At 32.9% G+C, this 25,245-nt stretch overlaps 1 protein-coding gene across 1 annotated transcript in view; it reads right to left on the reverse strand.

The window, feature by feature from the left end:
* The window catches only part of LOC135134839 (T-cell leukemia homeobox protein 3-like), a 57,446-nt gene that overhangs the window by 18,976 nt on the left and 13,225 nt on the right, over positions 1-25,245 (reverse strand). The window lies entirely within an intron of this gene.

Consider the following 25,245-nt stretch of genomic DNA (forward strand, 5'->3'; position numbering starts at 1 on the left):
TTGTCAGACGATTTTGCAATTTTCTGGGAATTACAGTCAATTAAGCGATTTCTTAACGAGAAAAGTAATTAAGTTCTTTTATGTCCCATAACAGGCAGGTAATTTCTTACGGTAAAATTCGAGTTCGTGGTAGAAGAGCGCTAAAGATTTCATCATTTCATTCCATTCGGTTAATTAATTTAGAATCTACTTTGCCGAGCACGACTAAGATATTAAAAAGTTCAAACTGGAATTACGCTTATCGAAACTGTTGGTAACGTTAAGATTCCGGAGATTTTCCGGAAAAGAAAGCAAACAATATCGAAAATGGATGGAAAGTGGAAATGTGTAGCTATAGCGAAGTGTAAACATTTTGACTTTGCTTTCAAAAATTGCAAATGCCAGTTTATGGAAATAGATAGCTTAAAGCAAACAAGTTTATTTGTTTTATGCGCGTTACAAACTTTGACATTTAGTGTCAATTTAAGTCTCGTAGTGAGTGGATAATTATCGAGTACCTACTATTCGTAAAGTATCCAATAGAAATGTCCATTACTTTATCATTTTCTGATTCTTTTAATTGCTTGACTCCATCCATGTAAAATTAAAGATGAATAGAGCTATTACGAGAATTGAATAATGCAAAACGTAATGACTTGTGTACATATTTAACATCTGGCGTTAATAGCGACACTGATAAAAGTGTTCGATCGTGCAATTACAATAAATTACAGTTAATTATTAGTAGAAACGTCATGTAAATCGTTAATATATTAACATGATCGTGTGACGGCAGGTCAGTCGCATTAAAATTCAATACAAATCGAATTTAACATTTAATTGTACATGGCATGCAACATATAAATCCCTATTAAAAATAATAACTCTCGTATTGTAAAATTACATAAAATGTCACGAAGTAAAAAACGTTGATTGATGTGGAGGTGTGCGAAAGGTTTCGCTCGAAATTAAATACAATGACACGTTACAAAGCAACAATGAAATTATATTTAATTAAAATAACAACAATGTTTTTCCTTGCGTTGTCGATGGACAAACAGACCGCATTGTTATGGCGGTTGTTCTATTACTTGTCAGATGTAATCTGGGGGGAATAAAAAAAATATCCTATTACGTGAACCGTTCCCATTGGCTGATTTCTTAATGATGTTTTTACGTGTGGTTAATACGGCGTGTTTGAAATGCTCATTTTTATTATAAAATTCAAGATGGCGGATAATTATAGTGTAAGCGACGTGCTTCGGAGGTTTTCAAATAAAATTCAATAGCTTAACTGGTAGTTAAGCTCATACTCGGTTATCTATGATAATCGGTAATACGTACCTTTCATGTACAATATAAAAATCATTTGTTACTTTTTATTTTTGTCGCATTACGTAAATTACTGTTTACGATCGGCTTTCTCATCGTATGTAAGGAAATAAGGAATACGATGCGTGAATTATTAATTCATTGACGTGTGTGTTGCTGCTTTGGTGCTTTTGTTACCGCGGACGGTGTTTGGGAGTGGTAGTATATGGACAGATTTTGTAGAAACAATAATTTTATTACTTCTATTATTCTAAATTAGTTTTTAACCTCATTTGTTGTTAAATTTTGCAAATAATAAAAAAAAGTTGTCGTCTAAAATTATTGGTAATTGTTATTTCCACACCTTGTGCTCTAGTTTATTTTCTGTGCTTAATTGTGGCTATACATATTTTTTTGTGAACTATAATGTTTTAATTGCACACTTCCGTTTTCAACTTAGTCTATTATCGATATTAAATGTTATAAAAACAGTTGTTAGAATGAAATTGGGTTGTGGTTGCCAGTTCAGAACTTTTATGTATTCTCTAGCACTTTGTTGTAAAGTTCACATTTAAATCCTACAGTGAAAACAAAAAAAATTTGAACAGAGTTCAATGTGAGTTCGAAAATTTTTTGGAATTTTATTATTTTTCGTTTTTTAGAAAAACTTCTATACATAAATTTAATAGAAATGGATTGGCAACCTTTTAAATTGAGATTTGCTAAACAATGTTTGGACGACGTCATATTTTTTGGTGGGGACGTATCTATTATCAAGGTTATAAAAACAGTTCATGGATCTATAAAATCGCAGAAAATTTTGTTTAAACTTTAAAAGAAAAGAAATATGTTGTTTTCGGTCTAAAATTTATTAAGAGTACTAAATTTCCTTAGTTTATGGTCTTGTTTACATTAAATACGTGATTAATTCAGAATAAATAAATTAAGACTTTAGGAACTTCTATTCTTGCAAAAAGAATTTTGAAATTTGTAAACACAGAATTTGCTGCTCTAACAGAATTTATAATCAAATTATAGAAAGAACATATTCTCAAATTTTAAATTTTCAGTCAAAAACAAAATCAACAAAAGAAAAATCCATTAAATCATAACCAATTAAACATTAGAGAAGATGTTCAAAATTCTTGCCTTGTGCAAGTCAGTCATCAGTACTTGATAAGATAAAACTGATTTTGGCAAATGACATATCTTCTAAGAAAAGAGAGGGTGGGTGGGCGGGGCTAGTACCTGCTAAGAAACACTGATTTTGGCTAATGAGATCCCTCTAAGAAAATAGAGGGCTGGTGGGTGGCGTAGTACTTACTAAAATAAGACCAATTTTGGCAAATGACAAACCCTCTAAGAAAAGAGAGGGTAGGTGGGTGGGCGGGGCTAGTACCCTAAGATAAGACTAATATTGGCAAATGACCTACTCTCTAAAAATTGAAGGGTACAGGGTATCATTTGGCAAAATCAGTCTTATCTTGACAAGTATTGGCCCCGCCCTCACTTTTCTCAGAGGGTATCTCATTTGCCAAAATCAGTCTTATCTCAGCAGATACTAGCCCCGCCCACCCACCCTCTCTTTTCTTAGAAGGTATGCCATTGGCCAAAATCAGTCTTATCTGAGCAGGTACTAGCCCCGCCCACCCACCCTCTCTTTTTTAGAGGGTATCTGATTTGCTAAAATCAGTTTTATCTGACGGGGAACGACATGCCTTCTAAGAAAATAGAAAGTGGCTGGACGGAGCTGGTACCTGCTAAGAAAGACTGATTTTTGCTAATGAGATCCCTCTAAGAAAATAGAGCAGGGTTGGGTGGGGTCAGTACCTAGTAAAATAAGATCGATTTTGGCAAATGACATATCCGCTAGAAAATAGAGGGCTGGTGGGTGGCGTAGTACTTACTAAATTAAGACCAATTTTGGCAAATGACAAATCCTCTAAGAAAAGAGGGTGGGTGGGTGGTTGGGGCTAGTACCTGCTAAGATAAGACTAATATTGGCAAATGACCTACTCTCTAAAAATTGAAGGGTTGAGGGTATCATTTGGCAAAATCAGTCTTATCTTGGCAAGTATTGGCCCCGCCCTCTTTTTTCTTAGAGGGTATCTTATTTGCCAAAATCAGTCTTATCTGAGCAGGTACTAGCCCCGCCCACCCACCCCCTCTTTTTTTAGATTGTATGTGATTTGCCAAAATTAGTTTTATCTGACGACGAATGACATGCCTTCTAAGAAAATAGAAAGTGGAGGTAGTACCTGATAAGAAAGACTGATTTTGGCTAATTAGATCCCTCTAAAAAAATAGAGGGTGGGTGGGTCATTGGGGCTAGTACCTGCTAAGATAAGACTAATATTGGCAAATGACCTACTCTCTAAAAATTGAAGGGTAGAGGGTATCATTTGGCAAAATTAGTCTTATCTTGGCAAGTATTGGCCCCGCCCTCTCTTTTCTTAGAGGGTATCTCATTTGCCAAAATCAGTCATATTTTAGCAGATACTAGTCCCGCCCACCCACCCTCTTTTTTCTTAGAAGGTATGTTATTTGCCAAAATCAGTCTTATCTGAGCAGGTACCCCGCCCACCCACCCTCTCTTTTTTTAGATTGTATGTGATTTGCCAAAATTAGTTTTATCTGACGACGAATGACATGCCTTCTAAAAAAATAGAAAGTGGAGGTAGTACCTGCTAAGAAAGACTGATTTTGGCTAATGAGATCCCTCTAAAAAAATAGAGGGCGGGTGGGTGGGCTCAGTACCTTGTAAAATGAGATCCATTTTGGCAAATGACAAACCCTCTAAGAAAAGAGAGGGTGGGTGGGTGGAGCTAGTACCTGCTAAGTTAAGACTGATATTGGCAAATGACCTCTCTAAAAAATTGAATGGTAGAGGGTATATCATTTGGCAAAATCAGTCTTATCTTGGCAAGTATTAGCCCCGCCCACCCACCCTTTATTTCCTTCAAGGGTATGCCATTTGGCAATATCAGTTTTATCTTAGCAAGCCGCCGCCCACCCGCCCTTTATTTTCTTAGAGGGTAGGTATTTTCCAAAATCAGTCTTATTTTGCCAAGTACTATCTCCACCCGCCCGCCCTTTTTTTTCTTAGAGGGTATGTTATTTGGCAATATCAGCCTTATCTCAGTAAGCACTAGCAGTTCAAATGTAAGTTCCAAAGTGTTTTTTGGATTTTTATTATCTTTTATTTTGATAAATGAGAAACTCCAAGAGAATAGAGGGCGGGTGGGAGGGGCTAGTACTTGCTAAGATCTGTCAATTAAATTGTTAATATTAAACATAATTTTAAATACTCTTTTGAGCTTTTTGTGTTTTATTTTTTTCGAATTTAAAAGTCTCGAATGCCTCAGTGTTTTTTTTGACTGAGGGGACTCTTAGGTAATCATGGTGTATTATTTTGGGAGCTCATGGGGAGTTTTGTTTCATAATTATTACCTTGGTGTTCTATTTTTGGAAAATTCTGACCTGACCTGTTTTTGAGTTAATTTTGGGACTTCCTTTTTTTTTGAAAAATTTAAAACAATCTTAAAGTTCTAGGTATTCCTGTTTGGAAAGAATTTGAAAGTGCTTTAGAACCTCTAGTGTCTTTTCTTATAATAATTTAATTAAATTTCTTAGATGATACGTCATTTGTTAGAATCAGTCTTACCTTAGCAAGGACTAGACCCTCTCTTTTCTTAGAGAATATGTTATTTGCCAAAGTCAGTCTTAACAGGTACTAGCCCTACCCACCCACCCACCCTCTCTTTTCTTAGAAGGTATCTCAATTGCCAAAATCAGTCTTATCATAGCAGGTACTAGGCCCGCCCACCCACCCTCTCTTTTCTTAGAAGGTATGTCATTTGCCAAAATCAGTCTTATCTGAGCAAGTACTAACCCCGCCCACCCACCCTCTCTTTTTTTAGAGGTATGTCATTTGCCAAAATCAGTTGTATCTGACGCCAAATGACATACCTTTTAAGAAAATAGAAAGTGGGTGGACGGAGTATCTTCTAAGAAAGCCTGATTTTCGCTAATGAGATCCCTCTAAAAAAATAGAGGGCGGGTGGGTGGGATTAGTTCCTAGTAAAATAAAACCAATTTTGGCAAATGACAAACGCTCTAAGAAAAGAGAGGGTGGGTGGGTGGGGCTAGTACTTGCTAAGATAAGACTGATATTGGCAAATGACCTACTTTCTAAAAGAATGAAGGGTCTAGGGTATATCATTTGGCAAAATCAGTTTTATCTTGGCAAGTATTGGACCCACCCTTTATTTTCTTCAAGGGTATGCCATTTGATAATATCAGTTTTATCTTAGCAAATACTGGCCCCGCCCACCCGCTCTTTATTTTCTTAGACAGTAAGTCATTTGCCAAAATCAGCCTTATCTTGACAAGCAGTAGAGAGTTCAAATGTGAGTTCGAAGGTTTTTTTTGGAATTTTATTATTTTTAATTTTTTTAGAAAAACTTCTACACATAAATCTAATGGAGATGGACTGCCAAATTATTAAGTAACGAAACCTGTTGCCTAGAAATTTTAAACAGAGAATTGTTAACAATATGTAGATGACGTCATCATTTGTTTGGAGGGGACTATCTATTATTATCAATATTATGAAAACAGTTCGTGGAATGAATTGGGCTACAGAATTACAGAAAATTTTGTGTAGACTTTGAAAGAAAAAAAATTGTAATTTATTAAGAGTATTAATTTTTTTGATTTTATGGTCGTGTTTATACTAAATATACGTGATTAGTTCAGAATAAAAAATAAGATTTTAGGAACTTGTATTCTTGCAAAAAGAATTTTGAAAATTATAAATGCTAAATTATTTCCTTTTGCGAAATTTATAATTAAATTGTAAAAAGAACCTATTCTCGAATTTTAAATTTTCAGTGGAAAATTGAAGTGGCATACTTTTGTAGCGACTCTGTATAGAATAATAGTAATCATTCTAAATATTTCCTAGCTCACAATTTTTTAATATTTCTTAGAATTTTATTATAAGGTTGATATTTAAATTGGTCAGTAAAAATCTAAACAATCAAGACAAAATCATGTAGTAAAGCAAAATTTAATAACATGTTGAATAAAGTTCAAATGTGAGTCAAATTTTTTTGCGATCGTACTATTTTTTTTTCTTTTTTTAGAAAAACGTCTACACATACATTTAATGGAGGTGGATTGCTAAACTACAAGTAAAGAATCATGTTGCATTGTACCTTTAAACTGAGTTCTAAATTTTCTTAACTTATAGTCTTGTTTACACTAAACACGTGAGTACTTCAGAATAAAAATAATATTTTCCGAACTTGTTTTCTTCTAAGAAGAACTTTGAAAATGACAAACTGGACATTGTTTTAGGCGATCATCTGCCTATCTGCCTTGTATCGTGTAGTAGCTATTTAGTAAATCCCTAAAGAATCCGACTTTTACTGAAATCAACATCAAATAATGAGTCCTTGAAGTCCAGACGAGTTTTTACGATTGTGTCTGAAATTCCATTTTTGTTTCAGAAACAGACAAACCAAAAAGTGAACCGAAAACCACGTCGCCTCTGTTGTCTCCAAAATCAAATACAAAACAACGTTGTCTAACAAATCTACACAAAATAATTAATAAAGCAGCGAACGACAATGTAGTATCCACGGTGGTCGTCGTGTTTCTTCGCTCCCTCCCCCTCCTCCTCCTTGAACCTGAAAGCTTTATGTTGTTTTGCATTAAACAACTGATTATGTTCATCACGTTTTGTTTGGTTTATAGGTGACTTAAGAGAGTCATGATTAATTTTCTCCAGATAGCGATGGGATTTTAATAGCTCTTTTACGGTTAAGTATGTTGTTTTAATACGCAGCTATTGTGTCATAAATAAACTTAATAACTCACTCCTCCTTATCCCTATTTTGCACAGTTAATCAGCAACCATTTATCGTCTTTTATTGACACGGCATTATGCGATAGAAGAATCTATTTTATTGACTATTAAGTGCTTCCACGAAAATTTTAATCGCCCGATCCGGAATTAATTAATTAGTTTTTTGTCTCGTGGCCGTACGCTTTTAACGGAGGAATTTGGCCCAAAGTGGAGGGTGTTATAATGTGCTGAAACACTTTACGATATCGTCTCCATAACGACCTAATAACTTCGCGGCACCACCATGTTCGGAGCGCCTCTTTGCGGAACGTCGTAAAATTACGGAGGCGGCGAGACACCCCCGAGGCTTACTTGGCGGTTGCGAGCTGACCCGATCTTGGGGCGGTTGGCCGTAATAATTGCCGTAATGACGCCTGATTTGTGTTCGGGGAGAGTTGCGAATATTTAAAGGGATGGTAAAACAAGGCTGGGTTGGAACCGGTTTAGGTATGTACATGTTTTGGGGCTCTTCAACCTATTATCAATGACACTAGCAGCTTCGGACACTGAAAGTGGACTCAAGCCAGGAAGCGGCTCGTTAAACTCCGATTTACAACACCCAATACAAGTCCAACCATCAAATCGGTTTAATTAATAGCGACCGTAAATTTTTTCCAACTCTCGATCAATTCGAAAGGAGCTGGTAGAATTTGTTTATTTTGGTTACGGTGCCGAAAAGATTAAGTAGAAAACTAACAAGAAAAGTTGACGCTTATACACTTACAGATATACTTTTTGCTTTTTCCATACATGAATAAACTGACTCTTTTAAATATGTTGCAAATCAAAACATTTATTTTTACTACAAAAATTATAAACACTCTCCTGTTATTATTATGTGTTTAAAACTGTTTTCAGTTTAATAGAGTCCAGTTATACAAGCAAAAACATTTTGGTAATTAAACATAACTTAAAAAGTTAATGTTACCTAAGTTTGAAAATCAAAAATTAAAAAGAAAATTATAATTTTATGTGATCGTAAAATAAATCAGCTTTTTTGGTTCTGTTTGTTCTGAGAAATAAGACCAAAAAATTGTCTTTTAACTGAATTAATTCAGAATTCATTTTAAAGACACGATTTTATTGTAGAAACTGGACCTTGTCGTTTATATTGTGACTTGAAAACTCACATTTTCAGTCAAAAACTGCAACACAACTGACACTTAAACTTCGACTTAAATCTATAAAAAAAAGATGTACACGATCGTAAAATCAACAGTTCAACTCAGTTTTTTGAGTTCTGTTTCATCTCATAAGAAATTGAGCCAAAAAAGGTACTTTTTTTTTTAATTAAATAAATTCAGATTTTTAAAGGTTCAATTTAATTCCAGAAACTCGAAATCTTCTTCTATATGTGTCACTAATTATTTTTAGTCAAAAACCACCTAGTATTTAAATTTTGGCTTAAATCTATCAAAATGTTAAGAGAGAATCTAATTGTATTAAAAAATTTTGAAAAAACTCTAAACCTATGTGATCGTATATACTCAGATTTTTTGAGTTCTGTTTATTCTTAGAAGAAGTGACCAAAAAAGTAGTTTTTTAACTAAATAAATTCAGATTTTTTTGAAGGTACAATTAAGTTCAGAAACTAGAAATTTGTTTCTATATTGTATCCTGAGAACTTTTTAGTCAAACACAGTCACTCATATGAGTGGTACTTAAATTTTGATTTAAATCTATGAAAATGTATTACAGAGAATCTAAGTATGTAAGCAAAAATTTTGAAAAAAATTCCATACCAATGTGATCCTAAAATCAACGGTTAAGCACAGTTCTTTTGAGTTCTGTTTCATCATAGAAGAAATGGGACCAAAAAAGCGGTTTTTTGACAAAATTAATTGAGATTTTTTTAAGGTACAATTTAATTTCAAAAATTCGAAGTTTTCTTCTATACCTAATGTGTCTTAAAAATTATATTGAGTTAAAAATCACAGCACATATAACAGATACTTAAATTTCGACTTAAATCTATAAAAATGTCTTCTAGCTGTGTAGTCAAAAATTTTGAAAAAAAAAAAAATTCTATACCTATGTGGTACTAAGATTCTTAGAAGAAATGGGATCAAAAAACAGTTTTTAAATAAATGGATTCAGATTTTTTTAGAAGGTACAATTTAATTCCAGAAACTCGAAATTTCCTATATTGTGTCTCGAAAATTATTTTTAAACAAAAACGAGAACACTGGTACATCAAACACAGTGCTACTTAAATTTGAACTTAAATCTAGAAAATTTTGTGACAAGTGAATCTAATTGTGTAGTCGAAAATTTGGAAAAAAAATCTATACTTATGTGATAATAAAATCAACAATTAAGCTCAGCTTTGTTGAGTTATTTTTATTCTTAGAAGAAATGGAACCAAAAAAGAGGTTTTTTAACTAAATTGATTCACTTTTTTTGAAGGTATAATTTAATTCCAGAAACTCGAAATTTTCTTCTATATTGTATGTCAAAAATTATCTTTAGTTAAAAACCGCAGCACATACAACTGGTACTTAAATTTTGACTACATCTATAAAAATATTACAGAAAATATATCCGTGTAGTCAAAAATTTTGAAAAAAAAAAATTCTATACCAATGTGGTCTTAAAAGAAATGGGACCAAAAAACAGTTTTTTAAATAAATGGATTCAGATTTTTTTTAGAAGGTAGGTACAATTTAATTCCAGAAACCCGAAATTTTCTTCCATAATGTGTCTTGAAAATTACTTTTAGGCAAAAATCACAGCACATATATAACAGATACCTACTTAAATTTCGATTTAAAACTATGAAAATGTGTGAATGTAGTTGTGCAATCAAAAATTTTCAAAAAAAATCTATATTTATGCAATCACATAATCAACTGTTAAGCTCAACTTCTTTGAGTTATTATTATTCTTAGAAGAAATGGGATCAAAAAAGAAGTTTTTTAACTAAATTGATTCACTTTTTTTGAAGGTATAATTTAATTCCAGAAACTCGAAATTTTCTTCTATATTTATGTTGAAAATTATCTTCAGTTAAAAACCACAGCACATACAATTGGTTCTTAAATTTTGACTTACATCTATAAAAATATTACAGAAAATATAACCGTGTAGTTAAAAATTTTGAAAAAAAAATCTATGTTTATGTAATTGTAAAATCAATTGTTAAGCTCAATTTTTTTGAGTTGTATTAATTCTTTGAAGAATTGGGATAAAGAAATTTGGTTTTTAATTAAATTAACTTAGTTTTTTTTTAAGTATAATTTAATTCCAGAAACTCGAAATTTTCTTCTATATTGTATCTTGAAAATTATCTTTAGTTAAAAACCACAGTACATACCAATGTATTACAGAGAATTTAACTGTGTAGTCAAAAATTTTGAAAACAAGTTCTATACCTATGTGGCCAACAGTCTCTTTGAGTTGTATTTATTCTTAGAAGAAATGAGACCAAAAAAATTTGTTTAATTAAATTAATTCTGAATTTCTTTTAAAGATATAATTTCACGGCAGAAACTAGAAATAAATTCTTTCTTATATTATGATTTTGAAATTACTTTAGATTCAAGACCATGTCAAATATCACTACATCTTAAATCTCGACTCAAAATTTATGAAAACGTCTTAAATGCAGTAATTACAGTTGTGTATTAAAAAATTTTTAAAATTACCTTTTTGGGGATTAATAGAATAACAGAAAATTTTAATCTAACGGATGAGATTGACTCTTAGTTAGAAAATAAACAATTTTGAACAAAATAGTGTTCTTACGTGATCGTAAAATAAATAATTGAGCTCAGTTTTTTGAAATTCCGTTTATTTTTTTAAGAAAATCTACCAAAAAACTAGCTTTTTAACTTACCATAATCCAAATAATTTACAACTATATCACGAGTGTGGACAGTGGACTCAAGCCAGGAAGCAGTTCGTTAAACTCCGATTTACAACACCCAAGTCCAGCCATCAAATTTAATTAACAGCTACTACATCCATAATTTTTTTCCATCTCTCGATCAATCGAAAGAAGCTGCCAGAATCCGCTTCTGTTTACAGCGTCGAAGAGATTAAGTTAAAAAGTCGTAAGAAAAATTGACACCTACTTTTTTAATATCAGAGAGTTTTTAACGCGGATGAATTTTAAATTGGCTCATTTATTATAAATGAGCGAACCTGCGGGGGATGTTTAAAATGATAAAGTTTACTGCAACCGGGGAGGGAATTCTCCATGTTGCGAAAACGGCGGTATCTCTGTCGGTTTTTATTCGGAATAAAGCCCAACCGCAATAAATAATAATAATTTAGAGTTATAGCGTTACCTTCCGAATTGTAAAGGTGCCGCGGCTTAGTGTGACCGGAAATTAGGGAAATTTGTCGGTATGCAAGCTAGTTAAGCAATTATTTTGGAAAAATAATGCTTTATGGAGGTTATAAAGCACCGCTTTTGACGTGACTACATAAATCTAGTTTACTCGCTGGAAACTTTGGAGGGATTAATTTGTAGGCTTGAATTTATCTCTGAAATCGATGCGGAAAAGCTACACCCAAACAGCACAATTTTACTGTGTTCACTAGTTCACTGTCACCGCTTTTTGAGGTGTCACTGCACTGAGGAATCATTTAGACGATTCTAACGATAGTCGCGAAAAGTGAACTTTATTGTTAATTTTAATAATTTTAATTTATTCAATCCTTTCATCGCTCGTTTTGCATGGCCGCCCCTCCCAACCGCACCACAACAATTCGGCGTTTTCCGGGCCATTAATTTCCTTTTTCTTCGTAATTATTCGAAAAAGTAACGAAACGTCGAGGTCTATTGCGTCTCGATAACCGTCGTTACAGTCGTAATCGGCTTTGGCTCATTGCTTTCCAACAGTTACTTTAGATAATCAACTCAAGAGGTTGCGATCCGCGCAAAATGCTGAAAGGCTTTCTGCGTTGACACATCGGTCGTGTTAAAATGACACATTGTGATAAATCGCCTCGAGGAGGTCGTTTTATTATTCTTTTAACTGGATGTATGTCGACCATGTAGGAACAAAAACCCGAGAAGAGAAAATTCCTATTTTGACCTTTGACGTGAGCAGGTGTGGGATAATGGTGACATGGCGCATAATATGCTAAAAAAGGAATTAGAATAATTGACATGTTAGAAGCGATAGCGCGGTTATGACTATTGGGAAGAGTGAAAACTTGTTAGGTTATCTGGTAATGTGAATAAAATTCATTTGGTTTGAGTAAAAATAAAAAGTGATGACGACAGAGTTTTATCGGGGATAATTGATTGATGGGTATTATTAATAAGGTGGGCTAAATTTAGCAAAAACGTTTGGTTTTATGTTGATGGCTTCTGGACCCCTTGTTTTTAATTCATTACTGCGGTGATTGTAAAATTGTAAAGGTCTTGAATGATATTGGGTATTTACTAGAGGCAGCTGTAGTATACGATTGGTTTTGGATTCAATGAGTGTTGGATCATAGTTAATGCGTTATGAAATAACGTAGTCTACCTTTTTATTTTTTCTAATTATATAAAAAAAATATAAAAAATTATATTACAGAGTAAAATTTCAATCGAAAACTGAGCATTTTTTTTTGTTTCGACACAAGAACTAAAAAATCTCTTCTAATATATGCATTTTGCCTGCAATTCCTTTTAAAGATACAAAACAAAACTGCCTTTCCTATAACTTGTAATTATTTAAATCTCGATTCAAATATCTGAATATGTATTGTAAAATCCAGTTTTATAATAAAAATCTTAAATTTTACCGTTCTAGTGATTAACTATAATTTAAAATTTTAATCACATGGAGGAAGTTTTTTAGTTCGTAAATAAAAAAATTCATGAACAAAAGAGTTGTAGGTATTTATGCGATCGTAAAATAAACAGTTAAGTTCAGTTTTATTGAGTCCTCTATATTTTTTGAAGAACAAATGGAGTCTCAGAACTTTTGACCAAACTAATTATAAATTTCTTAAAGAGGAAGTTCACTCTCATTTTGGAATTTTAACATTTTGGTCAAAATGCTGTATTTACATTACTATGGTAAAATAAAACAAATAATCTCAGTTTCATTCGTATTTAGGGGGTTGAAATTAGTAAGTTCAGCAAATTTCAGAGATCTGCGTTATCGAATAATAAAGTTAGTGCCACAAAGCTTAAATATTTCAGAAAATATATTTTTCAAGTTTACGGGTTCACCATATCAACGATTTAAGGATATTCCATTTTGGGTTTACAGCGCTCAATTCCTTGAAGCTTTCTAGTCGGGTTTATAAGACCAATAAATGTCATTTTTCAACAAATAACATAATGTAAAAATTCAAAAAAATTCAGAAAGCTCTGTAAGAAAATTTGAAGGGTCTGTGTTGTCTAGTAAAAAAGTTAGTTCCAGAATAACTTTAGGTAAGGCGGGAAATTTCAGTGAAGGTTTGAGAAACCAAAAAATGGAACGATGTAATTTTTTTACAGATCGCATAATTTTAAATATCAAAAAAATCAGGAAGCTCCATAGGTTAATTCCGAATACTGATTCAAATTCAGGAGGTTGAAATTAGTAAATTCAGCAATTTTCAGGGCTCTATGTTATGTACCTAATAAAAATTTTAGGTCACTCGAGAAATTTCAGAAAAATATTGTTCAAGTTTACGGATTAATCTTTTCCAGATAGTTCAAGTATCCGACATCACGTTTATACTGTTCAATTCCTTAGGATTTTCTAGTCACAGTGACTAGATTTCTAGACCCGGTAAGTTAGTCGTTCAGGTTTGAGAAACCAAGAAATGGGTCGATGTCATTTTTTTACAGATCGGATAATTTAAAATAAGGAAAAAAAAATCAGTAAGCTCTATTGGTTAATTCTGAATACGGAATCATATTCAGGAGGTTAAAATTGGCGAGTTCAGCAATTTTCAGGCCTCTATGTTATCTAATAAAAAAGTTAGTACCAGAAAAGTTTTTGGTAAGGCTATTCAGTTCCTCAGGGTTTTCTAGTTACAGTTGCTAGATTTCTAGGCCGGGTGAGTTAGTCATGAAGGTTTGAGAAACCAAAAAATGGAACGATGTCATTTTTTTACAGATCGCATAATTTAAAATATCAAAAAAACCAGGAAGCTCCAATGGTTAATTCCGAATACGGATTCATATTCAGGAGGTTGAAATTAGTGCATTCAGCAATTTTCAGAGCTCTATGTTATATAATAAAAATTTTAGGTAACTCGAGAAATTTCAGAAAAATATTTTTCAAGTTTACGGATTAATCTTTTCCAGATAGTTCAAGTATCCGACATCACGTTGATACTGTTCAATTCCTCAAATTTCAGAAAAATATTTTTCAAGTTTACGGATTAATCTTTTCGAGATAGTTCAAGTATCCGACATCACGTTGATACTGTTCAATTCCTCAAATTTCAGAAAAATATTTTTCAAGTTTACGGATTAATCTTTTCCAGATAGTTGAAGTATCCGACATCACGTTGATACTGTTCAATTCCTTAGGATTTTCTAGTCACAGTGACTAGGTTTCTAGACCCGGTAAGTTAGTCGTTCAGGTTTGAGAAACCAAGAAATGGGTCGATGTCATTTTTTTACAGATCGGATAATTTAAAATAAGGAAAAAAAAATCAGTAAGCTCTATTGGTTAATTCTGAATACGGAATCATATTCAGGAGGTTAAAATTGGCGAGTTCAGCAATTTTCAGGCCTCTATGTTATCTAATAAAAAAGTTAGTACCAGAAAAGTTTTTGGTAAGGCTATTCAGTTCCTCAGGGTTTTCTAGTTACAGTTGCTAGATTTCTAGGCCGGGTGAGTTAGTCATGAAGGTTTGAGAAACCAAAAAATGGAACGATGTCATTTTTTTACAGATCGCATAATTTAAAATATCAAAAAAACCAGGAAGCTCCAATGGTTAATTCCGAATACGGATTCATATTCAGGAGGTTGAAATTAGTGCATTCAGCAATTTTCAGAGCTCTATGTTATATAATAAAAATTTTAGGTAACTCGAGAAATTTCAGAAAAATATTTTTCAAGTTTACAGATTAATATTTTCCAGATAGTTCAAGTATCCGACATCACGTTTCTATTGTTCAATTCCTTAGGGTTTTCTAGTCACAGTGGCTAGATTTCTAGACCCGATAAGTTAGTTATTCAGGTTTGAGAAACCAAGAAATGGGTCGATGCCATTTTTTTACAAATCGGATAATTTAAAATAAGAAAAAAAAATCAATAAGCTTCATTGATTAATTCCGAATACGGAATCATATTCAGGAGGTTAAAATTTGTAAGTTCAGCAATTTTCAGGGCTCTATGTTATCTAATAAAAACGTTAGTACTAGAAAAGTTTTAGGTAAGGCGAGAAATTTCAGAAAAAATATTTATCAAGTTTACGGATTTATCTTTTCCAGATGGTTCGAGTATCCGATATCGCGTTGATACTGTTCAATTCCTTAGAGTTTTCTAGTCACAGTGGCTAGATTTCTAGACCCGGTAAGTTAGTCGTTCATGTTTGAGAAACCAAGAAGTGGGTCGATGCCATTTTTTTACAGATCGGATCATTTAAAATAAGAAAAAAATCAGGAAATTCCATTGGTTTATTCCGAATACGGATTCATGTGCAGGAGGTTGAAATTGGTAAGTTCAGCAATTATTATCTCTATATTATCTAATAAAAAAGTTAGTACCAGAAAAGTTTTTGGTAAGGTGAGGAATTTCAGAAAAAAATTACGGGTTCATTATTTTCAAATGATTCAAGTTTCCGAATTCGCGTTTATACTGTTCAATTCCTCAGGGTTTTGTAGTCACATTGGCTAGATTTCTAGACCGAGTAAGTTAGCTGTTCAGGTTTCAGAGACCAAGAAATAGGACGATGCCATTTTTTTACAGATCACATAATTTAAAATATCAAAAAAAAATCAGGAAACTCCGTAAGACAATTCTGAAAACGGATTCGTAGTCAAAAGGTTGAAATTAATAAGTCCAGCAATTTTCAGGGCTCTGTGTCCTCTAATAAAAAAATCAGTACCAGAAAGGCTTTAGATAAGGCGAGAAAATTCGGAAACAAATATTTTTCAAATTTACGGGTTCATCATATCCAAATGGTTGAAGTATCGGATTTCAGGTTTATATCGTTCAATTCTTTTGAGTTTTCTAGTTGCAATGAATAGATTTATAGACAGGAAAAGTAAGCTTTCGAGCTCCAGAGATAAAGAAATGGGACGATGTCAATTTTCTTCAGAGCATAATTTAAAAAAATAAAAAAAAAAATTTGAAAGCTCTCTAGCCCAATTCTGAACACGGATTTGTATTGAGGAGGTTTAAATTAATAGGTATTATTTTTCAAGTTTACGAGTTCATCATTTCCAAAGGATTCAAGTATCCTCTTTCAGGTTTGTATCGTTCAATTCCTTGAAGTTTTCTAGTTGAAATGATTATATCTCTAGGCTGGATAAGTAAACTGTCGGGCTCCAGAGAACAAGAAATGGGACGATAAGAGCATAATTGAAAAAATTACAGAAAAATTAGAAAGGTCTCAAGCCCGATTATGGACACGGATTCAGGAGGTTCAAATTAGTGGGTATAGTAAATTCGAAGTGTCTGTACTATCTAAGAAAAAAGTTATTACCACAAGGTTTTAGGTAAGACCAGAGTTTTCAGAAAAAAATCAGAAAAAGAAAAAATTTCAAGTTTACGGGTTCATCATATCCAAACGGTTCAAGGATCCGATTTCAGGTTCGTATTGTTCGATTTCTTGGAGTTTTCTAGTCGCAATGATTAGATCTCTAGTCCGCATAAGTTAGCTGTTTGGACTCGAGAGAACAAGAAATTGGACTCTATCAATTTTCTACAAAACATAATTAAAAAAATAAAAAAAAAACTAGAAATCTCTCTAGGCTAATTCTGAACACGGATTCGTTTTCAGGGAGTTCAAATTAGTGGGTACAGCAAATTGCAAGTGTCTGGGTTATCTAATAAAAAAGTTATTACCAGAAAAGTTTTAGGTAAGGCGAAATATTTCAGAAAAAATATTTGTCAAGTTAGGGTTTCATCATTTCTAAACCGTTCAAATCTGCGATTTCGAGTTTATATTGTTTCCTTAGGGTTTTCTAGTCACAGTGGATAGATTTCTAGATCACATAACTTAGCCGTTTAGGCTTGAAAGACCAAAAAATAGGACGATCTCATTTTTCTACAGATCGCTTGATTTAAAATATCAAAAAAAAAAAAAAATCAGGAAGCTCCGTAAGTTAATTCTGAAAACGGATTCGTTTTCAGAACGTTGAAAGTAGTAATCTCGGCAATTTTCAAGAATCTGTGTTCTCGAATAAAAAAGTTACTTCCAAAAAGGTTTTAGATAAAACGAGAAAATAAAAAAAATTCAAGTTTACGGGTTCATCATTTCCAAACGGTTCAAGTATCCGATTTCAGCTTTATATCGTTCACTTCCTTGCAGTTTTCTAGTCGTCATGATTTGATCTCTAGGCCGGATAAGTTAGCTGTTCGGGCTCGAGAGAACAAGAAATGGGACGATGTCAATTTTCTACAGAGCCTAATTTAAAATAATAAAAAAAAAATAGGGAGCTCTCTAACCCAACTCTGAAGGCGGATTTGTATCCAGGAGTTTCAGATTAGTGCGTTTAAAGTGTCTGCGTTATCTAATAAAAAAGTTATTACCATCAGAAAGGTTTTAGGTAAGACGAAATATTTCAGAAAAAATATTTTTGAAGTTAACGGGTCTATCATTTCCAAACGGTTTAAGCATCCAATCTCGGGTTTATGCCGTTCAATTCCTTGCAGTTTTCTAATCATAATACTAATTGGATTTCTAGACCGAATAAGTTTTTTATTCAGGTTTGAGAGAACGAGACAAAGCATAATTTAAAAATTCCAAAAAAATTTAAAAGCTCCCTAGGCCAATTCTAGAGGCTGATTCATATTCAGAAGATTCAAATTAGAAAGCACAGGAAATTTCAAAACATTATATATGTGTTTTTAATTTTTTTAGTAATTTTTTACTTTCTATTCAAAGTTTTACACAATTCTGTTGTCAGTTTTTATCAATTTAAAATAAATTCTAGAAAAATACAAGTAATCTTAAAAAACTAGAAAATAGAACTTTAACAACGCCGAAAAATGTTGATATTATCTGTATGTTTTAATTAAATTTAATGACATTCTACCAAAAATAAAACACCAATGAATAAAAAAACAAATTTATTTATAACTTTCGAAGTAATTTGTTATTTCTTCGAAGTAACTAATTAATAACAAACAATACAAAAATGTCTACCCAGCCAGCATACAAGCGCCCGTGTTTTCCATAAATTTTTCATTACTATTTACCCACCAATCACATTCCCTCCCATCGAAAGCACAGAGCAAACAGCAGAACAGGTAATCAAACATGAGATACCAAACGATAACAGGCACGAAACCCAAAACAAATATAAAAACATCAGTGTTTTGCATCAAACGCCAACATTAAACATGAATTGGACATAGTCAATATGTACATAATGAGAGTTTTTGTTTAAGTGGTGGCCATTTTGAAGACGACGCCATTTCGTTGACTGCAGTGTTATTATTAGGTTCGTGCACGCGATGGGACACTTATTAATTTACCATTCCAAAACTAATCGGCCGAGAGCTCATTTACATCAAATTTACCTGCACGTTGTAATATGGGGCCATTATATTAACATGATGGCGGAAATTTCCGTCGACGGCCGATCGATATTAATAATCCTTTATGGAAATTTAACATGTCATACCTGGGTATTGACAATTCTACTTTTGATAGCCAGATATTACATCTAATGTACTGTCATATACCTGTTATTTAATTTATTCATACGTGACGTTAACTTAAACGGCGGCGTTTTATCGATTTGTGGGACGTTTTATGTTCGACCAACTGTGGGTTTTTAGTTTTTTAGTTTTTTTTTAAATATTCATAACGCCGGTGACCACCCGGACTCACGTAATTTAAGAAAGTTGTTAAAAGCGATAATGTTGTGAGACATCCTGTATGCAAGATGAGTCAAATACTTTCGCTGTGATTAATTACCTTGTTTCTTGTATAAAATTAGTCGGTGAATTTGTTGCTACTTATTTATATTATTTATGGCTTTGTCGAATCTGGCGACAAGTTGTGGATTCAGGATACATTAGTTAATGTAAATTAAGCAAAACTATCGACAGCGTCATTTATCTAGTTTAATTATTTAAGATTTTAAGTAATGTGGTGCTGTCAGCAGCAGGACGGACTATTAAAAGAGGAGATAAATTAAATTGGGTACTGAGTCACTTGTGGCGACGGGATTAATATTTACGATAAGTAACAAAAAATATTTAAGGTAGGTATTTAAAATTGCAATAGTTCACATTTATACCACTATTTCGTACAACTACATAAAAAGCTAATTTTAGACGGAAAAAAACTGCCAACGATTCAGAGGTAGCATTTTTGAACGATAACTGGTGTAAGAATGACTAGCATTTTCCCAAATGATAGTTACGTTATTTTAAAGTGGTAATTATGTGACAAATGTTGGAAATTACAAAATCTTGGTGTGTAATTTAGAATATTCCTAGAAATGCTTGTGGATTAAGATATTTACAAAATTTTCTGCACATTATGCATCTAATAATAGTCCTTGATAGTCCAAGACCTAATTTCCCCAGCACGCGCTTTCCGCCTGCCATCCAGCCAAAGCTGCCAATCCATAAGCGTCTCTATCACATTTTAAAATTCGCCAAAACGTAAAAGTTGAAAGGAAACCGCTCGCTGAAACGGGGGTTGCGTGGGCGGTCGGGGGCTCCGAAGCCGAAAAGCTCGCTTAGATCAATACATATTACATATAATATGAAGTCACTCTAAATCCAAGCCGGAGCTTTTCGCAACGGGAACTTTTAAAGTGAGCTGTCTCCGGGGACAAGATGGCGGCCGTTAAACTTCCCGCGCCGGTTTGCCAAAGTAATTCACTTCGCTGAATATTCTGAAACGCTATATTAAAATTCAGCCAAGTTATGCGCCCGGCTTGAGGATCCGATGTAAATGGGGCTTTTTATAACGCCGGCTCCGCCCCCGCACCGGAAAATTCCGGCTAATCCGGGACACTTTTCACGCCGCTGCTGAACAGCTGGTTCGAATTGTTCGACGAGAGGCGCTGATCAGATTTGGTTAATTTTTGATGGAATTTTTAAACGGGGAAAATAAGAACATGAAAACGTTGTTTCGGGCAGAGGGAACGGGAAGCGGAAACCCGGAAAATGCCCGGAGTCGGATTAAACGTGATTTTAATGACGTTTTGCACCGGGAACAAAATTTAAAATGATGACGCTAACATTTGTTGTCAAAACAGAGTGTTAAATATTATTTTAATTTTAATAATATATTAAAGTATCGATAATTAAGAAAATTTGTGGTCGAGTCATCATGGAAATTCCCACCGAACTTTTTCGTTTTAATACATACTTGCAAAAGTGAACACAATTATTATTATGTTTTGTAGTCGTTAGGAATAATGGACGCATCAATGACTCTATCACGTTTTTAACATTTTAACTGACAAATATCTCAATAAACGTAGACACGATTTTTGTCTCGGGAAAACCCGATTACAAATTATCCCAATCACACCATACCTACTTGCCTACTTTTCCTCCACCCTGTATCCACCACCCCCACCGCGCCCGCCATAATTAGGTCCATTTTAAAACAAACGAGCTGAGCAATCGAATGAGCCAGATTGTAATTTAGCAAATTGAGACGAGGCGAAGCAGTGTTGTGTCACTTACTCGAGCCTCTGAATACCCACCGGAGGGATAATTTTCCGTTCCGAAGCATTCTGTGCCGTTTCGCCGCCGCTTTCTGTCATTTTCACTTAGTTTGGCGGCGGCGGCGGCTGTGCCGCCATCACGGCTATATATCTTGCAGCGCCACTTACATTTTTACCATTCGGAGCGCTACTACATGCACTCCCGGAAAAAATTTGACAGACGAATTAAAAAGCCATTTACTCCGCCGGATTAAATAAATTTAAAAGCATCGCGTTGTTTTTCTGAATGATTTATACGCGGGACTAAATTGGGGAAAACGAACGCCAAAAATCAGACGAGGTTGGAAGTTGCATTAAAATTGAATCGGGACGGCGAGCTGGACTGGTGGAAAAGTAGTGGGATAAGTTGGAAGGAAATTTAATCCGGTGATTGGGTAATTGAGTGTTAATAATAGTTGGATTCGCGTGGTGTACCTAATAGTAACTAATTACTAAATTGGCGATGTATTATTCACAGAAAGAATCAATGGGATAATCAATATGCAGGTTTTGAGTCGTGGTGGTCTTGACATTTATAGTTTGATTCATAGTTGTACCTACTCATTTTGCTAGTTTTAATTTAAAATTTGGGTTTAGAAAATTTTCGGAAGACACCTAACATGTGTTCATACTTTCAGCGATAATTTTATGGTTATGTGGATTTAAAAGAAATTATCACTGGTTGCGTGCAGATAGTTAAAATTACATATATTCAAGAATTATTAATATTGCATAAACGAGCAGGTGTTAGTCTGACGTCGTTATTTAATTTGACGTCCATAAACTTGAGTTATCAGAGATAATAATAGATTTTACAATCAAATTCTCATGTTCGTATCCTCCAAAAAATGTATGACGTCATCGCAAAATATTCTTGAGTACATTTCGTTCGATTGTGTGTTATAAGATGAGCATTTTAAGATTAAATTGCCGATATTAACACTAATTCAGTATTACACAATACTAAATCAAATTTGCTTAGCCATTATTTTTAATATAGTCGATGACGTCACCTGAAAAAATTGGCGAATAAATGTTTATTACAAAAAAAAAAGTGGAATGGCATGCGGTATTGCTTGAGGTTTATTAATTACTTATAAATATAATAATGAATGAAGCAATTTTTTTATTGATTATTTCAGAGACGCTATATGTCAAATCTAGATGTGTGAGCAATTTTGCATTTTTAAATCAAAATAATAAAATATACAGAGTGTCACTAAGCATGCGGAAAAAAGTCAGAGGCTAAAGTTGTAACATCATGTTGAGTAGCATGCACTAAAATTATTTTAGACTATAGAGAGAGTGTTTTATTTTCGAGGTAGTTTTTTTTTTTTTAAACATAATGCCCTACATATTTTAATAAATTCTCATTAGCCTCTTCCTAGATTTTATAACAATAGTTTATTTTTGAAATTCCGATGCAACGTTGCCACGTTATTTCAGTTTTTTTTTTTAGTAATGCAAAGGTTCACAAAAAAAATCGAAAAACGTTATATTTAGGATCTGTGTTGCAATATTTCACGGAGAGATAAACAGAGATACGCGCTTTGTTTTATGGTAACGATTAAATACAGTTTTAATATACAGAGTGGACATAGCAAAATATTATATTGCGGTAATTTGTGTCACAATTATCAAAACTAATTTTCTTATCTCGCTCCTGTTGTATAAAATGCATCAAAACTTACATCTACTTACATCTAAAAATGTTGTGTATGATATGTTATTACTGATAAAAGCGGAGACGGAGACCAAATCATGACTGATTTAGACGTTTTGTTGACACCGTTGCCATGGAAACCATGCGTGTAGTCGCGATATTGGACTGGAATAGGGTCCTGTTCGGACAGTGCTCAGCAGCAGTAATTCAATTGCGGGTTTTAATTTTCATTCTCCGCGCTTCCTAAAGAGAATCAAGTGTTTCCTAAGAACGACTATGACTCAGGACAGATTAAATGCACTCGCGATGCTATCAGTTGAGAAAAAAAATTAACGCAAACAATTGAAAATTTTGACAGTGTTAAATTACATTCTAGTGATCAATGAAAGACAGTATAAAATAAAAACTTCTGTGCAAAAATCAGACAAAATTTTGACCGAAGGCAAAAAGGTATGTGGAATTGTGGACAAATACTTTTTTATTTTTATTGAATGTATTTGTTTTTATTTCCGTCATCCAATTTCGTCTATTAATTGGTAATAACGACCTGTTTTATATCTTCATCTTTAACTCATCAATCAAATTGTGTCCCCCTATTTCAAAAGGTCTCGAGTCGCCACTGCTTTTTTTCAATATGTTTTTGTGTGCCTTGTGGAAATAATCCCAGTAACCATCAATTTTAAATATAGAAAATACTTAACAAATAGAAATTAAGAGAACGAAAAGCAGAACAAGATGCAGTAATAAAATACGGGGTGTTCTATTTGAACAAACTGAAATATCGATATTTGAAGATGGTTAGAATTTTAATTTTTTGTAAACACTCTGAGTATCAAAACCCAACTTTATTAATAAGTACAACAATAAAGTGCATATCTTTATTTATCTCTCCATAAAATACTGCAATCCAGATTTTATAAATAATCCTATTGGGTTTTTTGTGAACCCTTCCATTGCAAAAAATAAAAAAAAATTGGCAACGTTGCATTGCAATTTCGAAAATAAACTACGGTTACGAAGCTAAAGAAAAGATCATCAGAATATATAAAATATACAGGGTATTTCATCTGAAAAAGCTAAGTAGTGTATTGCAACTTAAAACGAAAACACGCTGTATAGTTAAATAATTTGTCTATATGTTTCTTAGAATTGTACAATTTTAGTTTTAGTTTTTTTTTTTTTCTAATAATTAACGAGATATCGAGAAACACGCTTTTACTGACTCACCCTGTATATCTACGTACACAAAAAATATAAGATTTGGAAATAATTACACACTAAACTGCAAAAATTATAAAATAAAATTTAACAATAACTAAGATTTGTCACATGGTGTATAATTGCAGGAGTATAAACCTAAAAAATTTTTGTTAGGACTTTTTAGTAGGTAAATTTTCAAAATTAGATGTTTTTATAATTCTATAATACGTTGCTGATAGCTTCATAATTTCAAAACTGGAGTCCAAAAATGGTGAAAACTGTTCTAAAAAACGGTTTAGAACCATTTGTCAAAATTTTCTTTTTTTTTTTGTCTTTTAACTCTTCCTATGCTTCTTTTTTGTGAACTATACGCAACTAAACATTTTCTTAGCGTCTCAGCGAATTATAGAAAATTTCTCGTTTATTTCTTCCGGAAAGTTAACAACGTCTTCTCGAAAAATTATTAACGTTGAAAGACGTTTTAACATTTTTTTGTTTCCCGAGCGTAATTTCTAATACGGTCCATGATACGAATGGTTACTTTTATGTTTCGCTTCATAAGGAAAAAATAAGCCTTCCGTCTGTCTGTCCGTGTCGAATTTTATTAGACAGAAAACTACTGCACCGATTGTCGTCAAATTGTATATGTATGTTAAGAATATCGTATATATGGTAAAATGGCAAGCAAAATTTGTCTAATCATCTCCACAGATGCTTTGATCACGTCATCTCAAATTTTTCGTAATAAATATCATTTAAATTTTATGAAATAAGATGGTCGTGTACCTGTGGTTTATGAATCCGCTTTGAGTTTTTTCCCTAGACATCCAGACTTGTGCAAATAAATAAATAAATGCAATTACAATCTTTTGTCCTAATACTGTATGAAGGCCGTGGGTTTTATACATTTTTTTTACATCAACCCTTAGGTGATCATGAAAAATATTGGAATTCCTATAATTAAATTTTATAATTTTTATGTGAAGCGGGATTTCCTGGAGTGCACTTCAGGGGCGAAGGAAGTTCGGATTAAATAACCTTAGACAATATTTGTTTAATTATTTATACAGCATGTTTAAAAAATATAAACTAATTTGTTTATTTACGGAAGCAATTTAAAAGTTATATTGTCATATACAAATTTTTGAAAATCCCGGAATTAATTTCTTTATTTCCGAACCAACTTTTTGATTTAACCTGACATTGATAATGACATGAATTAAATTTTTTCGACTTTCAATGTCTTTTTTTAACGGAACATCCATACATTTTTCATTTTGGATTTTTGAAGGAAACATTACAGTAAGAAATATTAGTATCAAGGTTTTATTTGAACAATTTTCAGTTAAAAATGTGCTTCACTAATACAGATTAAATTACCTACATGTG

Source organism: Zophobas morio, unplaced genomic scaffold, assembly GCF_036711695.1.
Source record: "Zophobas morio isolate AGI-343-1 ecotype UQ-CSIRO unplaced genomic scaffold, CSIRO_AGI_Zmor_V1 ptg000004l, whole genome shotgun sequence".
In the NCBI taxonomy this organism is placed as follows: domain Eukaryota; kingdom Metazoa; phylum Arthropoda; class Insecta; order Coleoptera; family Tenebrionidae; genus Zophobas; species Zophobas morio.